The 20,818-nt window shown below is 41.5% G+C and overlaps 1 pseudogene; it reads right to left on the reverse strand.

Moving 5' to 3' along the window:
- Positions 1 to 7,870: 7,870 nt before the first annotated feature.
- Positions 7,871 to 19,262, reverse strand: LOC144577200 (heterogeneous nuclear ribonucleoproteins C1/C2-like; annotated as a pseudogene).
- Between the last annotated feature and the right edge of the window lie 1,556 nt (positions 19,263 to 20,818).

The raw sequence follows: 20,818 nt of genomic DNA on the forward strand, positions 1-20,818 counted from the left end.
GGATGCAAGTGTCCAGGAATTTATCCATTTCTTCCAGGTTTACTAGTTTATGTGCATAGAGTTGTTTGTAATATTCTCTGATGATGGTTTGAATTTCTGTGGAATCTGTGGTGATTTCCCCTTTATCATTTTTTATTGCATCTATTTGGTTATTCTCTCTCTCTTTTTTTAATTAATCTGGCTAGTGGTCTATTTTGTTGATCTTTTCAAAAAACCAGCTCTTGGATTTGTTGATTTTTTGAAGGGTTTTTCATGTCTCTATCTCCTTCAGTTCTGCTCTGATCTTAGTTATTTCTTGTCTTCTGCTAGGTTTTGAGTTTTTTTTGATCTTGCTCCTCTAGCTCTTTCAATTTTGATGATAGGGTGTCAATTTTGGATCTCCCCACTCTTCTCATGTGGGCACTTATTGCTATATATTTTCCTCTAGAGACTGCTTTAAATGTGTCCCAGAGATTCTGGCATGTTGTGTCTTCATTTTCATTGGTTTTGAAGAACTTCTTTATTTCTGCCTTCATTTCATTGTTTATCCAATCAACATTCAAGAGCCAGTTGTTCAGTTTCCATGAAGCTGTGTGGTTCCTAGTTAGTTTCTGAATTCTGAGTTCTAACTTGATTTCACTGTGGTCTGAGAGACTGTTTGTTATGATTTCCATTCTTTTGCATTTGCTGAGGTGTGATTTACTTCAAATTATGTCATCAGTTTTAGAGTAGGTGTGATGTGGTGCTGAGAAGAATGTATATTCTGTGGATTTGGGGTGGAGAGTTCTGTAAATGTCTATCAGGTTTGCTTGTTCCAGGTCTGAGTTCAAGTCCTGGATATCCTTGTTAATTTTCTGTCTGGTTGATCTGTCTAATATTGACAGTGGAGTGTTAAAGTCTCCCACTATTATTGTGTGGGAGTCTAAGTCTCTTTGTAAGTCATTAAGAACTTGCCTTATATATCTGGGTGCTCCTGTATTGGGTCCATATATGTTTAGGATCGTTAGCTCTTCTTGTTGTATCGATCCTTTTAACATTAGGAAATGGCCTTCTTTGTCTCTTTTGATCTTTGTTGCTTTAAAGTCTATTTTATCAGAGACGAGAATTGCAACTCCTGATTTTTTTTTTCTCTCCATGTGCTTGGTAAATCTTCCTCCATCCCTTTATTTTGAGCCTTTGTGTATCCTTGCATGTGAGATGGGTTTCCTGCATACAGCACACTGATGGGTTTTGGCTTTTTATCCAATTTGCCAGTCTGTGTCTTTTGATTGGTGCATTTAGCCCATTTACATTTAGCATTAATATTGTTATATGTGAATTTGATCCTGCCATTTTGATGCTAGCTGGCTGTTTTGCCCATTAGTTGATGCAGATTCTTCATTTTGTTGATGCTCTTTACCATTTGGTATGTTTTTGGAGTGGCTTGTACTGGTTGTTCCTTTCTATGTGTAGTGACTCTTTCAGGAGCACTTGTAAAGCAAGCCTGGTGGTGACAAAATCTCTGAGCACTTGCTTGTTCACAAAGGATTTTATTTTTCCTTCACTTATGAAGCTCAGTTTGGCTGGATATGAAATTCTGGGTTGAAAGTTCTTTTCTTTAAGGATATTGAATATTGGCCCCCACTCTCTTCTGGCTTGTAGGGTTTCTGCCAAGAGATCTGCTGAGAGTCTGATGGGCTTCCCTTTGTGGGTAACCCGACCTTTCTCTCTGGCTGCCCTTAGCATTTTCTCCTTCATTTCAACCCTGGTGAATTTGACGATTATGTGCCTTGGGGTTGCACTTCTTAAGGAATATCTTTGTGGCGTTCTCTGTATTTCCTGGACTTGAATATTGGCCTTCCTTGCTAGGTTTGGAAAGTTTTCCTGGATAATATCCTGAAGAGTATTTTCCAGCTTGGATTCATTCTCTTCGTCACATTCAGGTACACCTATCAAAGGTAGATTAGGCCTCTTCACATAGTCCCACATTTATTAGAGACTTTGTTCATTCCTTTTTGTGCTTTTTTCCCTAATCTTGCCTTCTTGTTTTATTTCATTGAGTTGATCTTCAGCCTCTTATATTCTTTCTTCTGCTTGGTCAATTCGGCTGTTGAAACTTGTGCAAGCTTCACGAAGTTCTCATGTTGTGTTTTTTAGCTCCATCAGTTCCCTCATATTCCTCTCTACGTTGTCCATTCTTGTTATCATTTCCTCAAATCTTTTTTCAGGGTCCTTAGTTTCTTTGCATTGAGTTAAAACATGTTCTTTTAGCTCACAGAAGTTTCTCATTACCCACCTTCTGAATTCTGATTCTGTCATTTCATCACACTCATTCTCCATCCAGCTTTGTTCCCTTGCTGGTGAGGAGTTGTGATCCCTTGTAGGAGGAGAGGTGTTCTGGTTTTGGGTGTTTCCCTCCTTTTTGAGCCAGTTTTGTCCCATCTTTGTGGATTTATCCTCCTGTCGTCTGTGTAGTTGCTGATTTTCAGATTGGGTCTCTGAGTAGACGTCCTGGTTGTTGATGATGAAGTTATTTCTTTTTCTTAGTTTTCCTTCCAACAGTCTGGCCCCTCTGCTTTAGGACTGCTGAGGTCCACTACAGGCCCTGCTTACCTGGGGATCACCTGCAGCAGCTGTAGAACAGTAAGGGTTGCTACTAGTTTCTTCTGCTGCTATCTTTGTCCCAGAATGATGACCGCCAAATATCAGTCTAATCAGTCTTTTGTGTGGTGACTCTTTGGATATACAAGGGTCAGGGAGCTGCTTGAGGAGACAGTCTGTTCTTTATAGGAGCTCAAGTGTTGAGCTGTGAGGTCTGTTGTTCTTTCAGAGCTGCTAGGCAGGTACATTTAAGTCTGCTGCAGCAGAACTCATAAACTGCTTTTTTTTCCCCAGATGCTCTGTCCCGGGGAGTTAGGGCTTTATTTATGAGTGTCCATTCCACTGCTGCCTTTTTTTTTTTTTTCTTCAGAGCTGCCCTGCCCAGCAAGGAGGCAGCCCAGTCACTGTCTGCCTGTAGAGGCTTTGCTGAGCTCCGCTCTGCTGCCGTTGAGCTTCCCTGTAGTCCTGTTTATATGGGTGTGGTTAGAACTGCCTCAGCAATGGTGGCCCACCTCTGTAATAGCGGACTTTCTCTGTTATGGTGGGTTGCCTCGGCAACAGCAAGCTGCCTCAGCAATGGCGGACTACCTCCATAGGGGTAGAGTGCCTCGGTAATGGCGGACACCCCTCCCTCACTGAGCTGCACTGTCCTGGGTTCAGCTGTGCTTGCCGTGAAAGTCTCAACCCTGAGCATTTCCAATTGCTGGTTTTTTTTTGTTTTGTGGGGGTGGGACCCACCGAGCCTGATCACCTGGCTCCCTGCCTCAGAGCCTTTTTTTTTTAAATTGGACGGTTGACTCTCTCCTAGGTGTTCTAGTCACCTGCTGAAAGGGCGCCGGGAGTTGTGTGATTTCCCGTGCCGTGACCCACTGCGCCAGCTGAAACAACGGCGCTGCTGGGGAATCTCCTGGCCAGCTTAAAAGGGCAACCAGACCAGTATATTTTGTATGGAGAGCTGCCACGCTGCGGCACCGGCAAAACAGCCATGCCAGCTAAAAACAGCTGCCCTGGCCAAAACAGCCACACTGGCAACCCGTAGGGCTCCTCCACCTAGGAATCTCCTGGTCTATGGGTAATAAATATTCGTCTGGAAATGCGGTGTCCACTCACCCTCTGCACTTTCACTGGGAGCTGCAATCCTGAGCTGCTCCTAAAAGGGCCATCCTGGATCTTCCCCCCAAAACATTTTTAAAACTTAAAATACATAAAGGTATGTCAAGTTATCAGTTTTATGTGACGTGGCCAAGGGATTTTCTATGAATAAGCATTTACTGATTGGAATTTTGAGTTGTCTTCCTTGCATGTGTCAGATCCATTGTGTAGAAACAATAATTTTCAAGAGGGAAAAAATTCTAAGTTGTAAATGAAGACCAAGGTCAAGGGCTGGCTGCAGCCAGTGGAGAAGCCACATGGGCAGGAGTCATTAACGGTAAATATGGCAAATACCACTCAATGCCTGCTCATCAACCATCCTCACTTTCTTCTCTTCCAAACAGAACTCTGGTTTTATTCAGTTAGTAAGTGGGAATCCCTAGATCTCACTAAAGCTGTGTACAGTCTATGCCAGCCCAGGGAAGAATCATGATTGGCTTAAACCTTTGCTTGTAATTGCCTAGGGGTAGGCATATGAATTAGTTCTGGCCAATGAGATTTCAAGGTAAATCTTTTGTCAAAGACTTTCTCCCTATAGGAAGAGAGTTCACAAGGAGAACATATTTGGCCCTTGCCCCTTTCTTTATGTTTGAAATGCAGTTCTGTGAGGAGTTGCAGCTGCAGTATTAGGCCCGTGGGGAAGTTAGCTTATGGACACATAAGAAAAATCCCACTGAAGATGGCAGAGTAAACGAAATAGCCTAGACCCTTGGTGATATATGTGGGAGATTACAGCAACTGTAGACTCCTTGTTATGTGAGATAATAAAAAACATCTTTATGAGAAAGCCACTATTAATTAAGCATCCCATTAGTGGAAGCTGAATGCCTCATAAACCTATACCTTTGTTCTTCAGGGCCAGAATGCAGCTTCCAGATCTGTACCACAATAAGGACAGCATCTGAAACATACCATGCCTGACTAATAACCCCAACAGCCAGCAATGGGATGCTTGGCATTGAGTCTTGTCTTTCTCTCAGTGGAGGTTTTGGAAGACAGCAATATGCCCTTGTCAATTTCTACCTGAGACAGCTATTACACAGTTTGTCGTAAATAACAAGAACTCAGTAAGTCATCACTAAGCCTGATAATTTTTCTTTTCCTTTATAATTTTATTGACTTACTGAGGTCCCTTTGAGGCCTATCTCTTCCATAAACCCTTTGTGATCCCTCCAGCCTACAGGGGTACTCCCACTTGCGGGACCATAGTACTTTACTTGATACTTAATCATGTATTATCTTGAAACACTCTTCATTTCTTTATCCTAACTTAACTTTTCATGCGCCTAGCTATGTTGAGGGCAGACCCCGTGTGTTCTTTGTACTTCCATTGCATCTAGCACCATGCAGGTACCTGACTGCTGTACAAAAGTATCTGTAAAAGAGGTCAGTGAAAGAATGGAAGCGTTAAGCCAGACATCCTCACTCTCTTGATCATGGAGTGACACTTACCTTAAATACCATTTAAGCCCATTGTAAAGTGATGGTCTGGGTCGCTAGTATTACATCGCACAGATTCTTAAGTTCTGCTTCAATATTTGATCCAATATTTATCCCTATTGTAAAATTTTTTATTAAAATTACCAATTTTAGATTCATGGTATTCTTAAACACCAATGACCAATTTTGGATTCATGGTATTCTTAACCACTTTATTGATGCTCTAGGTTTCCCCCCCTATATTTATTTTACTCAGATTGCAAAGAACTTATTCTAAATCTCTTTCCACTCCTTCCTTGAAAATTCTCTCTTCTTACATTCCTGCCACCTAGGGACAAATGTGCTTCAAATATTCCTTGGAACTCTGTTCTACTATACCCTCCACTTCCCAAATGTGGTAGTCCCTGAAGGCCTGGACAGAGGGAAGGCCTGATCACAGTGCCTATAGCTGGTTAGTTCAAAATGGAACCAAAGCTAGAATGTGACAGCCAAGAATTGAAGCAACCTAAGTCCCCAGGGTGTGCTGACGTACAAACATGGGAAGCCAAGGGCCTACGCCAGTTTCTAGAGGCAAACAGAAGCGATCAAAGGTCAGCAGCTCTCCAGAAGCTGGAGCGAAGTGGGAGCCAACTAGAAATGCATAAAAAAATGTTCCGGGCATTTCCAAGAAGAGCCTTGGAAGGGCCTCACTCTCCATTAGCAATCAGAAGCCACATGGCACCCAGAAGTATTTCCCCTGCACACATAAAAGGGAGAACAAGAGAATGCTTCCTGGGACATCTTTACCCAACCTCATGTCTTTTATAGTTAACTTTGTCTGACTATTTTATTTGTTAAACAATGTTAATTCCCTCCATATCCTCTGAGGACTGGGCTGCTCCAGAGTCGGCTGGCCCCTTGCCTGACATTTGTAGCTGAAGGACACCATCAGTTTGGACACGTCAAGGATGCCAGTAGGATGGTGGTTCCCCTAGGCTGCCTGCCTGCTGGAGAGCCGCTAACATGCCTGCAAGGAGGGGAAAAAAGAGAGAGAGAAAAAGGCAATAAACTGTGAACAGCAAAATTCTAGTCTAAGAGGCTACTTAGAAAAATAAACAGATCTATATCTAGTCCTAGAATGGCAGCAATGTCCAGAGGGCAGCCAAAAGCCCAGTGAAGCAAGTAAAAGATAACAGACAGCAAACAGCAGGCAGCAACTGACAGATTTCTCAGAGCAGGCAGGAGGTAGTCTGAACAATTATACAGGGATAAAGCTGAGACCCGTGAAGCAATGAAAAGACATGGAACAATGCCAACAAAGGCTTGGGGGTAAAGGAGCATCACAGGGAAATAGGAACAAAGCTTCATATGAGCCATTAGGTACTGGATAAAGAAAGTTCCAGATCAATAAGACATATTGGGCTATCTAAGGGGAAGGGAGGACAACGGGAATAGCTTTTTCCGGACAAGAGTTTTTAAAACCTTGTTTTGTTTTTTAAAAAAAATAAAGATGAGCTCAAAATGAGATCACTGGGGACTGTCACTTCATCCCACAGCTGCCATAATACAGGAGGGAGGGCAAGGCCTTCTAGAAGTGTAAAGTCACCCCATTGACTCATTGAGGGGACTCCCTGAGGTGTTAGACATCTGTTACTGGGGGCCCTGGATTGGGCTGCTGGCTGCAATGTAAGGGAACAATGTGTCAGGACAAAGGGAGAATTCTGATTTCTGAAAGTAGCCAGGAAGATCTTGATCTATACGAAAAGTTGCCATTGGCTAGGAAGACAGTCCGTCCAGGGATAGAGAGACTCATGGCAATGGCAGGCTCAGGGGAGGCAATTTGATTGATTTGATGAAACACTGAATGGTATCTATGTAGGTGACAGTGACCCTTCCCTGTTTTTACCAGGAAATTTCTGTGAGGGCATGGGTTTGTTTAGGTATGCAATACTCAGCACCTCTTGGCATTTAGCCTCCCTCTCCTCCCTTAACCTTCTGCCACATCCTCTGGCCCATTTCCAAACCTGGATCATTTCCATGTTCCCTTTTTCCCTTGTCCTGGAGCCCTGAGCCCTGGCCTGCCACATTTCCACTGGGAAGCCCGGGGCCTCACAGGCAGCCTAGAGCCTGCTAATGATTTTTTGCCCATTTCTAAGCATGCTTGCCACAAACTTTTTTTTTTTTTTTTTTTTTTGAGGAAGAGTCTCACTTCGTTGCCCAGGCTGGAGTGAGTGCAGTGGTGCAATCTTGGCTCACTGCAACCTCTGCCTCCCAGGTTCCAGTGATTCTCCTGCCTCAGCCTTCCAAGTAGCTGGATCTACAGGCACGTATCACCACGCACAGCTAATTTTTGTATTTTTAGTAGATACAGGGTTTCACCATGTTGGCCAGGATGGTCTCAATCTCTTGACCTAGTGATCTGCCCCTTTTGGCCTCCCAAAGTGCTGAGATTACAGGCGTGTGCTGCCGCACCCGGCTGCCACAAACTTTAAGTGTCTGCTCTCAAGTGAGCTTGATTTTAATAAAAATAATTTCCTTCTCTTTCCACCCACTATCCTCCAATGCAGAAATGCCCCTGGGTCCTTTACTTGTCTTTAAACTTTGATCCCCTCTCCTCCCTTCATCTCCCAGTTGGATCCCTTTCAGTAAATGCTGCCAATCTCCTCTTTCCCTTACCTCTGCCCCGGTCAGCAGATGACGTCATCTCAACTTCAGGAATTACATAATCTGACATCCTCTCCTATTCATAGTCCTCTGTTTTCCCCCTCTTCCTCGTGCCTGCCTCCTCCAAGCCGTGCACTGTTGCATATTCTTCCAAAATCCTCTTGACTCTCTTCTCCTATACGAGAAGGAGAGGTTTTCTGCTCGAGTTGTGTTTTAGATCACCTGAAGATTCTTTAAAAAGGATTGAAATCCCTAAAGGATTGAAAAGAGGATCTTGAAGAAATATTTGTCCATCTGTGTTTACAGAAGCATTATTTACAATAGCCAAAAGTTGGAAACAACCCCAGTGTCCACAATGAATGGACCAATGAAATGTGGTATGCCCATACAATGAATATTATTCAGCCTTAAAAGGAAAGGAAATTCTGACACATGCTACAACATCAGTGAATCTGAGGATGTTAAGGGAAATAAACTAGTCACAAAAGTACAAATGCTGTATGATGCCACTTATGGCAGGTACCTAGAATAGTGAAATCCAGAAGCTGAAAGTAGAATGGTGATTGCCAAGGGCTGTCGGGGAGGGGAGAATGGGGAGTTACTGTTTAATAGGTATAGAGTATTAGTTTTGCAACTTGAAAAAAAATGTTCTGTACAATTCAGTACAATGTGAGTGTAGTTAATGCCACTGAGCTGCATACTTAAAAGTAGTTGAAATTAAAAATTAAAAACTAGCCAGGTGTGGTGGCATGCACCTGTGGTCCCAGCTTAGGAAGCTGAGGCAGTATGATTGCTTGAGTCCAGGAGGTTGAGGCTGCAGTGAGCCATGATCACGCCACTGTACTCCAGCATAGATGACAGAGCCAGACCATCTCAAAAAAAAAAAAGCTAAAATGGTAGGTTTTATATTATATATATTTTACAATTTTAAGTAAATAGGTTTTTTTAAAGTATGGATGCCTGTTCCCCACTCCAGATCCCTAAATTGGATCCCTCCGAGTGGGGAATGTTTTCAGATCATCTAACAGACAGCGACTCTGTGCCAGGCCCTGTGCTGGAGGCTGGGGAAACAGACATGAAGCACATAGCATCCCCTTGTTGAAGAGTTCACAGCCTCAGGAAAAGAGCAAGCACTTCACATAGAGTTGGCAAGATGAGTGATGAGAGGGGAGTTCTCAACCTGGGATCAGAGGCTGGTGGGTGGACGGCACCTAAGGATTCCTGGAGGCCACGTTGTTACCTCCACTTCCTGACAATCCCTCCTGCTTTCCCTCACTCCTTGCAATCTGTCTGTTCACTCTATTAAAATATTTGACTGGACTAAATGCTCCACCCCATCCCCATGTATATATTAATCTTTATGTGGGTTTATAATGCGTTCCTGATTACAAAACACTGCAGTGGCATTTTCCATGTGGCAGAGGTAACGCTATGGGTTTGCCCACTCTTGTGTTATTTTCTTCTTCCCTGGGCACTCAGGCACAGATATTTTTCCTCTACCTTCTCTCTTAGGTTGAGGCCATCTGCCTAGATTCTGGCAAATGAGATGTGAAGAGAAGAGATTCAGGCTACTGCTAGGTCAGACCCTTAAATCCTCCCACCTCCATCCCGTTCCCTCCTCCCCTTCTTGGGCATCAGTGCAAACTCTTGCTTTATAAGGACAAGCCTTGAGGTAGGGAAGGGCCTCATGACCAGAACTGATCTTGCTGTGAGTGAAAAACAAACTTATTAGGTTAAACCAGCTGAGAGTTTAGGGCTTGAAATACCCTAATAGTTCTCCATCTCGCCCCTTCATTCAGTTATCACTCTATTTATTTACTTACTTAAGCACTGATTGTCTTCCTGGCATGTAGCTGTGATTATTCTTGTTACCCTTATTTCCTCTTCAGGATCCATCTGGGAATTGTCCTCCTGAAATGTGCTCTAGTCTCGGTCACAGGGTTACCTCCACGATGTGCACCTTCTCCTCCTTTCCTCACTTACGAAACAAAGGCATTTCCAAAGAGTTTTACCCTGGATTTCTCTCCCTCTCTAACACTATTGTGTCAGCTGAAGGAGAAGCAGGAATAGGTGTGGAGAATCTCACACAGCAGGAGGATCCCTTGAAGCCAGGAACTGGAGACCAGTCTGAGCAACGTAGTGAGAACTCATCTCTAAAATTATTAGCCAGGCTTGGTGGTGCACCTGTAATCCCACCTGTAGGAGCGGGGAAAGGAGGACAGCTAGGAAGAGTGCCAGGCTGCTGTGCACCTCTGAGAAAGTGTGGGCCAGGCTGCTGATAAGCACCCCTGAGCAGAGTGCTTATCAGAGGACACCCATGTTGGGCAGGAATGATCTGGCTCTAGTACCAGAGCCAGATCTTTGCTATGCTCTGACATTGCCTGGTGAGTGTTGCCTCAGTAGGACGCTGCAGTTGAACCCCAAAGGGGCAGCAGCTACAGGCTGTCAGCAACTCCACTCCTCCCATTCCGGTTCTCTCTAAGGAGATCTGGGGGTGCACTTCCAGGGCTGCCACCTCTGTCCACTTGTCCTGCTTCTCTGTTGCACTACTTTTCCTTTGGGAGGCTCATTCGTTCCAGGGTATCCACTAACACTTGATATCCTGGGAGAGGTAAGTGTGAGACTCAGACCGTGATTAGGAATGTACTTTGTAAACGTGGCTCAACCTTTGCGTTGTCTGTGAAGCCATCCTCTCTTCACTCACCCCCATTCGGTAACACTTGTGCCCCACTACCATCTCTGCACTTGCCAAATTCTGGTTTTTGGGAAACTGTAAAGCCCACCTTCCCCAATGGTTTGTGAGCATATTTGTAAAATACATAAACAAGTAGGGTGTGGTGGTCTGTGCCTATAGTCCCAACTACTGGGGAGTCTGAGATGGGGGAATCCCTTGAACTCAGGAGTGGCTCACGCCTATAATCTCAGCCCTTTGGAAGGATGAGGTGAGGAGATCACTTGAGGTCAGGCAGGAGTTCAACACCAGTCTGGCCAACATGGTGAAACCCTGTCTCTATTAAAAATACAAAAACCCGTGGGGTGTGATGGTGCATGGCTGTAATCCCAGCCACTTGGGAGGCTGAGACAGGTTAATCACTTGAACCCAGGAGGTGGAGGTTGCAGTGAGCCAAGATCATGCTACTGTTCTCCAGCCTGGGCGACAGAGCGAGACTGTGTTTCAAAAAAAAAAAAAAAAGTAAAGATATTTATCTTTGCATCCTTATAGCCTGATACTATGTGAGACATAGAGTAGGAGAGCCCAATACTTATGTGAGACATACAGTAGGAGTTCAATTGAATTATTTGTTGAACAAATTCTGTGTTAGAAATAATTACTGGGCTTACCATGGAAAGTGTGGAAAACTGAATCCACTGGGAGCAAAGGAGTTGCTTTCAAGTCCTGGCTCCAGTGTGGAAGTGACCTTAATGAAGTCCCCACTCTGAAGCAGGCATTTCACACATGGTAGCTCGCTTACTAGGAGTTCCCTGCCCATCCCAGTGAGAAGTTATTGTGAGGATTAGCAAAATGTCAGATGGGAAAGCATTAAGCAAACGCTAAAGTTCTGTAAGAATATAAAATAGGACAGTTTTATCACCCGTGTGCACACAAATCCCAAATCTTCATTTCTACCCTAGCCTGCATCCTGAGTTCCAGGCTGGAATGCCAGATCAAAGCAAATGTCTTATTCCAGGATTTACTTCTTGCCACATTAGACCCTAACTCATTCTTTTGGGCCCCATCTTATGCTATTTCCCTGTAAGGCAGACCCTCTGCAGTGTTCAAAAAGGCCTAATTCTGTGAGCAAGTCTGCACCTGCCCAGACTCTGAGCTTTTGCTCACAACTGCCCTCTGTTTTGGGAAGACGTCATTTCTCTCTGCCTACAGAAATCTTGGTATGATTAAAAGCCAAACTCAGATCCTACCCCCACCAAAGTGCTATCTCATCACTCTCACTTCTACAACAGCCACTAGGAGTACTAGTAACACCACTACAATTACTAACATCTAGCTAAAAGACTGCCTGGGTTTGTATTCCTTAATTCTGCCATCTACTAGATGTCTGACCTTGAGCAAATCAATTAATCTCTTTACGTTTACAATCTCATCTGTAAAATAGGCATAAAAACTCTCCCATCCCATAGGGGTATTATAATGACCAAGTGAAATAATACAGATAATATGTACTACAGTGTTTCCGTGTGATATGTGAGAAAATGACCATCTGCACCTCGAACGTAGCACTTAATTAACACGATATTTCCATGTGACAGGGTTAATTTTATTAAGCTCTAACTATGATTGGGTACTATGCTAGTCATTTTACCTGTATAATCTTATTCATATCTTAGTATAATCCAAGTCCCCGCTTTAAAAAAAAAAACTGGTCAGGTGTGCGGCTCATGCCTATAACACTAGTACTTTTGGAGGCCAAGGCGGGAGGATCACTTGAGCTCAGGAGTTTGAGACCAGTCTGGGCAACATAGTGAGACCTCATCTTTATTTTTAAAAAAATGAATAAATAAAAATAAAAAACAAGAAAACTGAGGCACAGAAAGTAAAGCAGTTCACTCAAGGTCACTTATCTAGTTAGCTTCTACAAACTTTAAATTTAACTCCAAATTCTGTATGTTGATACTATGCCACACTATCTCTTTAATATGTGTACGTCTTAACAAACAGATTGTTGGTGGCAGTGCCTGTCTGCACTTCTTGCTACAGCCTGTCTCTCGAACACCACAATAACTATTTGATTAATACATTTTCATGGATTGATTAGTTCATTCCACATTTATTAAGTGTCTACAGTGGCAGGCAGGCAGAAAGGTAAAGTACAAGGTCTGCCTAAGTAGGAAATACTATTATAGTATATTATATATATAGTATGTACACACACGTATAATATATGTTATAGTACAGGATATCTCAAAGAGTGAAAGCACAATAAAATGAGCAATCAACTGATCAATTCAGTACACATCAAATAGCACCATATACAAATGCCCCAAACAAAAACTACCCGAGGAAACACTGTTTTGCAATAGCCTACCTAGAAACATCAAATTAGCAAGCAAAACTCACAGGTCTCCTGCAAGAAGAGTGAAGGCCTCCCTTACCCTTCTTGGATTGCAAAATGCAGTAAACAGATCTCCAGCAATGTTTTCGATGACAGATCCAGGGTAAGGAGCCTGCCAGGAAGACAGCTGCCTCCTCTGCTGACTCTTACTCATTACCTACTGACTGAGCACTTCTCCCTCCTGACCACAGCCACAGGAGTAAATAACCCTCGACCAACAGAGGCATTGAGTTTAGCTGAAGTGGGCACACTAGGTGGAAGGAAGGGGTGTAATGTACCTAGCACTAAGCATGCGTTCCGTGTTGGGGTCCTCGCTGTCCTCTCCAGATGGCCATCTCAAACACTTTCCTCAAACTTCCTGCTCCTCCCATTCTGCTGATGGCCTCAGCTATACTTTATTGAGAAAAGGAAATTTTTCACTTCATCTTCCCAACACTGAGTTGCTAAGTTTAACTAAATCTGGGCCCATTTTCTCCTTTTTCCCTCTTGTTACTATCCAGAAAGGGACCCTCCCACCATCAAAGGCTGATCCCTTCATTTGCTGTAGAAGCCGTCCCCTCTTTTCCCGTGGACTTTGTTCCTGTTTGGTTCCCTTTTTCTTACATCATTATTCTCTCTGTCTCTGGTAAGTCATTCTCATTGGCATAACATGTTCTAGCATCTCCTATATTTAAAAACAAAGTCTTAACACCATATTCTTTCTTAGCTACTACCTTGATTTTCTAAGGTTGTCTACATGTGTCCATATTTCTTCTTCCTGTTTGCTCATTTCTCCCTATTATTTTACATTTTAATTGAAAACATACATAACCATCACCAATATTCAAGGTTCTTACAGGCATCCCTCAGATTCTGTCTCCCTGCATCCCCTCCAAAGGTAACCACTATCCTAAATTTTGTTTTTATCACTCCTTTGATGTTTTCTTAATCATATTTGCTACATATATGCATATATACTTGCTATATATATATAAAACTTATATGCAGTAAATTCACATAATTTGAAAGTACATGCAGGGCATGGTGGTACATGCCTGTAGTCCCAGCCAATTAGGAGGCTGAGGCAGGAGAATTTCTTTAGTCCAGGAGTTTGAAGCCAGCTGGGGCAACATAGTGAGACCCCATGTCTAAAAAAAAAATACAATGCAACAAATTTTACTAGATTTATGTCATGTAATCGCCACCACAATCATAATCCACATAAATGTATGTATTCAAATAATTAAGGAAAAATATGCTAATAATGAGTGAACAAACAGGAAACCTCACAAGAGAAACAAATCTTATTTTTAAAAAAAGACTCTAATGGAAATGCTAGAGCTGAAAAATACTCTACTGAAATGAAAATTTTTTTTTTAGATGAACTCAACAGAAGATTTGATCTGTCAGAAAAAAGTCAGTGAGCTTAAAGATAGATTCATAGAAATTACAAATCTGAAGAATATAGAAAAGATGGAAGAAAAATGAACAGAATCTCAGAAACTTATATGGGATCACTTGAAACAGTCTATCCTACATGAAACCGAAATCCCAGAAGGAGAGGAAAGCAAAAGAAGCAAAACATGTGTTTGAATGAATAATGGGAATGCTGACTACTAAGATGTTTTACTGCTTAGTTTCCTACTGATGCTCCATACATACATCATGAGATCTTTTCATTCTGACTTGCAGAAGCAAGAACATTTCCCAGTCCTAGATGAGGTCCAGGAATTGTTCTGCCTGCTCCTTTCTAGTACATGTTTCCCTGACCTCAGGTTATTCCCTCTCACTCCCATTTAAGTCTAATGGTCCATTATTGGAATGCTAAGCATGTGGGAAGTTATTTATATCCTACTGCTTAATGTCATTGCCAAGGTCTGATTTTTTCAAATTCAAAAAATTGCAAGCTCAGTCGTAAATGGGTTAAATAGATCATTCTGCAGAACCCTAGAGCTCTCCTGTATAGCTCCCTCCTCCACAGTACTCTGCTCTGTAAATTGTGGCTGCCTTGTTGTACCCTAACACCAATTTGCTTGCCTCATTACCACTGGATTTGGTTTGGGATTCAGTTTTCAGCGCTACTGCCTGAAAACTCCCTTCAGGGGTAAACTGGTACAATTACAGAACTCCCTTGTTTGTTTTTCTTCATTCACGCATTACAGTTCTGCTCTACCTGTTGTCCAACTTCCAAAAAAACAGTTTTTCATGTATTTTTTAGTTATTGAGTTGTTAAGGCAGAAGAGTACATTTGCTGTCTGTCCTAACATCTTGGCTAGAATCAGGAGTTTCAGTTCTTTTGCTTTCAAAAAATACTTTTATAATATAATATTTTAAAATTGGGGGTATTTTATGATTATTTTAAATGCACAGTAAATAATATGTAAGTTGGGTTTTTTTGATAATTTTTTCTACATTCAAAGTACTATTTATTTATTTTTCTACAAATTTCTGCTTTAATAAGGACTTGTTTACTTTGTGGGGAAAAGGTCCTAAACATCAGGGTGTCCATAAAAATACCCACAGTATGAACTTTAGAAAACAAATCTTAAGACTATTACACTAATTTTTTTTAGAGGATGCATTTGACATGCCAACTCTCATTCACAAAAATACAGTTACATTTGTTTGCAGCACCCCACACATAAGCACAGCACACTTATGTGGGGTATAACCCACATACTACTAACTCAAAGTTGTTCTCCCGTGCTACTGAACTCAATGAGATTGCCTTTGCAGTTAGGGAAGCAACTACTGAACTCAGGTATGAATGAAAAGAACTGTACTCCCTGCATAACAAGATATTATTCTGGAGACAGTTGATAAAAACCATATATCCTTTTTATCGATTAGTCATAAAGAGATGTCAAAATTAAAAGAAAAAATGACAGGATAAGACTTTACAAAACTACTAGGAGATTTAAAGGAAGTGATAATGAGACTAGGCTTGGGGCAATATGAATTAATGAACACGGGAAGGACAAGAATGGGAAGAACAGTGAGCATGTGCTGAAGATACTAGGGGAGAGGATCAGGTAAGGAAATTAATCTTAGGCACCTAGGTAAAGAAATAATAGGATAGGATTTCTAAACCCCATCATATGCTTAAGAGTCATTCTCAGCTGGATATGGTGGCTCATGCCTGTAATCCCAGCACCTTGGGAGGCCAAGGTGGGTAGATCACCAGAGGTCAGGAGTTTGAGATCAGCCTGAATAACATAATGAAATCCTGTCTCTACTAAAAAAACATACAAAAGTTAGCTGGGCATGGTGGCACGGGTCTGTAATCCCAGCTGCTCGGGAGACTGAGGCAGGAGAATTGCTTGAACCTGGGAGGCAAAGGTTGCAGTGAGCTGAGATTGCACCACTGCACTTCAACCTGGGTGATAGAGCAAGACTGTCTAAAAAAACAAAAAAATCATTCTTGCCGTTGGTGCTGTCTCTGTCATCCTCCCCTTCCTCAGCCTCTTTTTCATCATCTTTGATTATCTCCAGTTGGTCACCCCCATCTTGAGTATCATCATCATCCAGCAGGTCCTCTTCCTCAGCAGAGTCATCTGTAGCCCCTCAGACTTTATCTTCACGTTACTCTCACCTTACTTCATGGAGCTGCTGCTCTTCCTGGCATCTGACTTCACATTCTTCATCCCTACTCCTTGTTTGCTCTCCTCCTTTTCAATTTTTTCCAGATTTTTAGTAGAGAATCCACTTTTTGTTTTATCTGGGTCAATTTCTTCTTAATGGCTTGAAGGTCATCTCCTTTCAGTTTGGAAGATCCCCACTGCCCACTCTTAGAATTGAAGCCACTTTTGCCCCTTTGTGAGGTATTTCCTGATACATGCTGGAGTTTTGTGGGCATTACAGCCCAAGCTCTAGGAGGAGGAGGAGGAAGAGGAGGAGGAGAGGCATATGTTGGATCACCGTGCATCCTGTCGTAATAATCCCATCCAAAGCCACAGTCAAAGTCAAAAGAGAAGCCATACATCACTGCAGATCATCTCACACTGGCTTTTCCTCAGTTCACTTCAGCTCTGCAGCCAGATCAGTATCTAAAACTTGGCCGGCAATCATTCTGCCGTCCTCTCCTGCTACAGCAGCCTGGATATTTCTCTCACGAACATAGTAAATAGAGGCAAAGCCTGTATGAACAGAGCCATTCACAATTTTGCCATACTTTGAAAAGATTGCTTCCACATCAGACTTCTTGATCTCAAGAGTGTTGAGGTTCTTAATAATACTCTGGGGTTCATGGAGTGAGGATCTGACTTGTGGGTAACATTGCTAGCTAGTGTGTTTGATGGGAAGGTTTCTCACAAAGTCAGAAACAGGAGTGGGGAGGGAGATTCTGTGTCTCCAACTCCCGGGTTCCATGTAGAAAAGCCAGTGGCTGCCGGAGGCCAGCAATGTGGCCACAACCACTCAGCCTTCATCTCAAAGTATTATTTATAAGATTCACCTGCATTGGTCTAACTACAATTCATTCATTTCACTGCTGTATAATCTTCCATTGTGTGAATATGCCAAAACTTATCCTTTCTTTTGTCCATGTTTGGATAATTTTAATTTTGTGCTATCACAAAGATTAGTGGTATTAGGAGTGTTGTATATATGTCTCCTAGAATTTTTCTAGATTGGATTCTATGAGCGAAATTACTGGGTTTTAGGGTAGACAATGTCCATCTTTTAGTATAATGCCCCCCTTTTCATTTTTCAATAGTATAATGCCCCCCTTTTCATTTTTCAATCTACTAGACTACTTTTACTTTCTCAACTTCTTCCTTTACTAGCTCAGGACCTGTGCACAAACCATTTCCTTTACTTAAAACACTTTTTTCACCTGCTGTTTACAAAGCTTGTCTTTTGCATTCTTTAGATATCAGTCTAATAGCATACATATCCACAGAGAGGCCTTCTCTACCTACCTATCTTAAAAGCAGATTGCCTCACTTTATTCTTCATCATAGCGCCCTGTTCATTTGCAGCCTGTCTCTTGCCAAGCTATGAGGTTCATGAGTGTAGGGACAGTGGCTATCTTGTTGCACATTGTTTATCTAGTGCCTAGCTCAATGCCTGGGATGCAGTAGGCATTTAAGAATATCTTTTCTGAATGAATTGAATGCATAAGCAAAGTAACAAAAGACATTATCTTCATTTTACAAATAAGGATATTGAGGTTCAGGAAGGGTTGTATAACATAGCAACATGATACAGGTAGAAGCTGAAGAAGCCGGGATTTGAATATAGGGTCTGTTTTTCCAGGCTTTGGATAACATAATTAAAGTAATAGAACTTTCCAATAGTTATAAAGGTGATCTCTCTGTTAGTTTCTGGAACCCCTTCAGCATCTTGTGTTCCTGGCCATTGGGGAAATTTAAGCAGAAGCTAACTAGAATTCATCCTTAGGCTATTGGCCATCTCTTATTCTAGCATGGTAAACACAGGTATTTTATAGACTGTTGCCATATTACAGGAGGGTTTCTATTCAAGATGGGGAAGGATAATACTTGGATATATTCCACAGATTAAACTTGGATTATTCCACAGACTTAATATCAATCTTCTCTGTGCCTTAAACATAAACTAGAATCAGATATCATGAGTTCCTTGAGTATAGGAACCACATTCTTACATCTTAATGTCCCAGATGTCTAACAAGAGTATTTAACTTGCAGCGGGGAATCAACACCTATCAGATGAGTGAAAAGTAGCAGAAGCTGGGTTATGAGGGGGGACACCATTTCACCTTAAAGGTAAAATCATGCAAATGAGATTATATATACATGTATTTTATGTAATATATAAAAATACATATATAGATATATGAATGAAGTAAAATGAGAGAATAGCATATTTTGAAGACTCTTTCAGAAATGAGCATTATAAGTTACAGAAAAGTTACACAACAAATCAGCATATCTGGGCATGAAGCATATTAAAGTCATAGAATTATGGGTAGAATTCTCCTATAAAGTAGAAATACATATAACCACATACTACACACACACACACACACCAAAAAGAATTCCAGCAAATACAATTGTGGTAGAGACATAAAAGCACAACTAAAATCTAAGTGATAGTATGTACCATCATGTTAGTTGTTACTATAGAAGGCTACGTGGCATGGTTAAAGACAGGGGGATGAGCATCAAACCTTGGTTTAAACCCCGCTGTGACATTTAGTACTATAAGAATTGGCAAGTTACAATTCTGAGCTTCAGTTTTCTCATCCGTAAAGTAAGGACAATAACACCTACTTCACATATTTGTCAGGAAGCTCAAATGAAACAGCAGGAATGTTTAAAATGGTTGTTGGCACATGTTAGGTGCTAAGGAAATGAGTGTATTACTATTGTCATCATTTTCATCATCAGTATTATCATCGTACTGGCAACTGGAGTAACACATTCTATTGGTCATCTCATGGAACTAGAGATCTACCATGTCTGTGATAGTACAGAAAGTATTTATTCTATATCCTTACCATTGCCTCCTTTTTCTACTCAAACAATAGACCATTGTAAAGTACTTAGCCAACTGGATTGATTAGTTATGGTAACAGTTAATGCCAGATACACTGGAAAGATAAATAATATTAATGCCTATTCCAGGGGAGGAATACTAAGTCCTCATGATTATGGGGCACAGAAGCTCTTCAGAACAATTAAAACAAACAAACACAAAGGTTTGAGAGTGGGAGAAGCACTCTCTTGCACAGTAGAGGATAGACCTGCAGCTGAATCGTTGAAGCCAGATATCTTTGTGAGCAGCATTTTCTTGATTTATAAATTGGGAACCTACTGGCCTGTTAAGATTTCTGTGAAGACTAAATCATATAATCTCTGCTAAATTACCTAGCAGAGCATCCAGCACAAAGTGATACTAAAAAAAAATCAAAACCAAAACAACAACAAAACGGTGGTCTCCTCTTTCCTTCCCAAACTTCTCGAGTGTTCTAAAGCTTCTGAAAGGAAGCTAAAAAATCCTTTCTGAGAGTAAGAGGCAGCTGGGTGGGAGTGGGAGAGTCTTGCTGGAGGACTTAGAAATCTTCCTGTTTTTACAAAGGCATGAATTAAGAAAAACAATAAATAATTGAACAGCAAAGGAAGAGGAATTACTGAGCACCCTCTCTCTGATTTTTCTTTGATTTCCACATCTTGTCTTCCTAACATACCTTCTTAGGGTTGCATTGTAGCTTAGATACTTTTAGAACGAAATGTTCAGGTAATACAACCATGCAAATTAAGAATTAAGTATCAGAAGTAATGATAAAGATATCACATTGGCATACATCTTTAGTGGTTATGCATTTTTTAAGGACTAATAAGTTCTGTGAAACTTCATTTCTTCTTTCAACTCAGAATTATTAAGGATCAGCTGTCTATTAGAAACTGTGCTAGATGTTAGTAATACAGAAAAACAGTCAGTTCAAGTTGTTTGCATTCCACATTCTTTCTTCCCAACCCCACAAATGTGTGACTGCAAGAAAGAATATTTGCTCAAAGACGAAACTCTTTCATCCTGATCTATGACCATTGTCAGCCTTTATAATGACAGGAAGTCAAAGGGGGATAATGCCAGAAAGCTACAAGACAAAGCAGATAGACCCATAAGGAAGAGGGAAGTACTTAATCGATGCATTAGTTTCAGTATCTCCGTAGATTCTTTTAATCATTTTTAGGCAGTATCTGAAAAATCTGCTTTCAGTCTTTTTATTTATAAAAATTAAATCAGAAAGGTTAATTACTTCAGTTTTATTTTTGGTACACAAAAAGAACACAGGCTGGGTGTGGTGGCTCATGCCTGTAATCCCAGCACTTTGGAAGGCTGAAGTGGGTGGATCACTTGAGGTCAAGAGTTCGAGACCCGCCTGGTAGTGAAACCCCATCTCTACTAAAAATACAAAAAAATTAACTGGGTATGGTGGCTTATGCCTGTAATTCCAGCTACTCTGGAAGCTGAGTAAGGAGAATTGC

The sequence above is a fragment of the Callithrix jacchus genome, chromosome 7, assembly GCF_049354715.1.
Source record: "Callithrix jacchus isolate 240 chromosome 7, calJac240_pri, whole genome shotgun sequence".
In the NCBI taxonomy this organism is placed as follows: domain Eukaryota; kingdom Metazoa; phylum Chordata; class Mammalia; order Primates; family Cebidae; genus Callithrix; species Callithrix jacchus.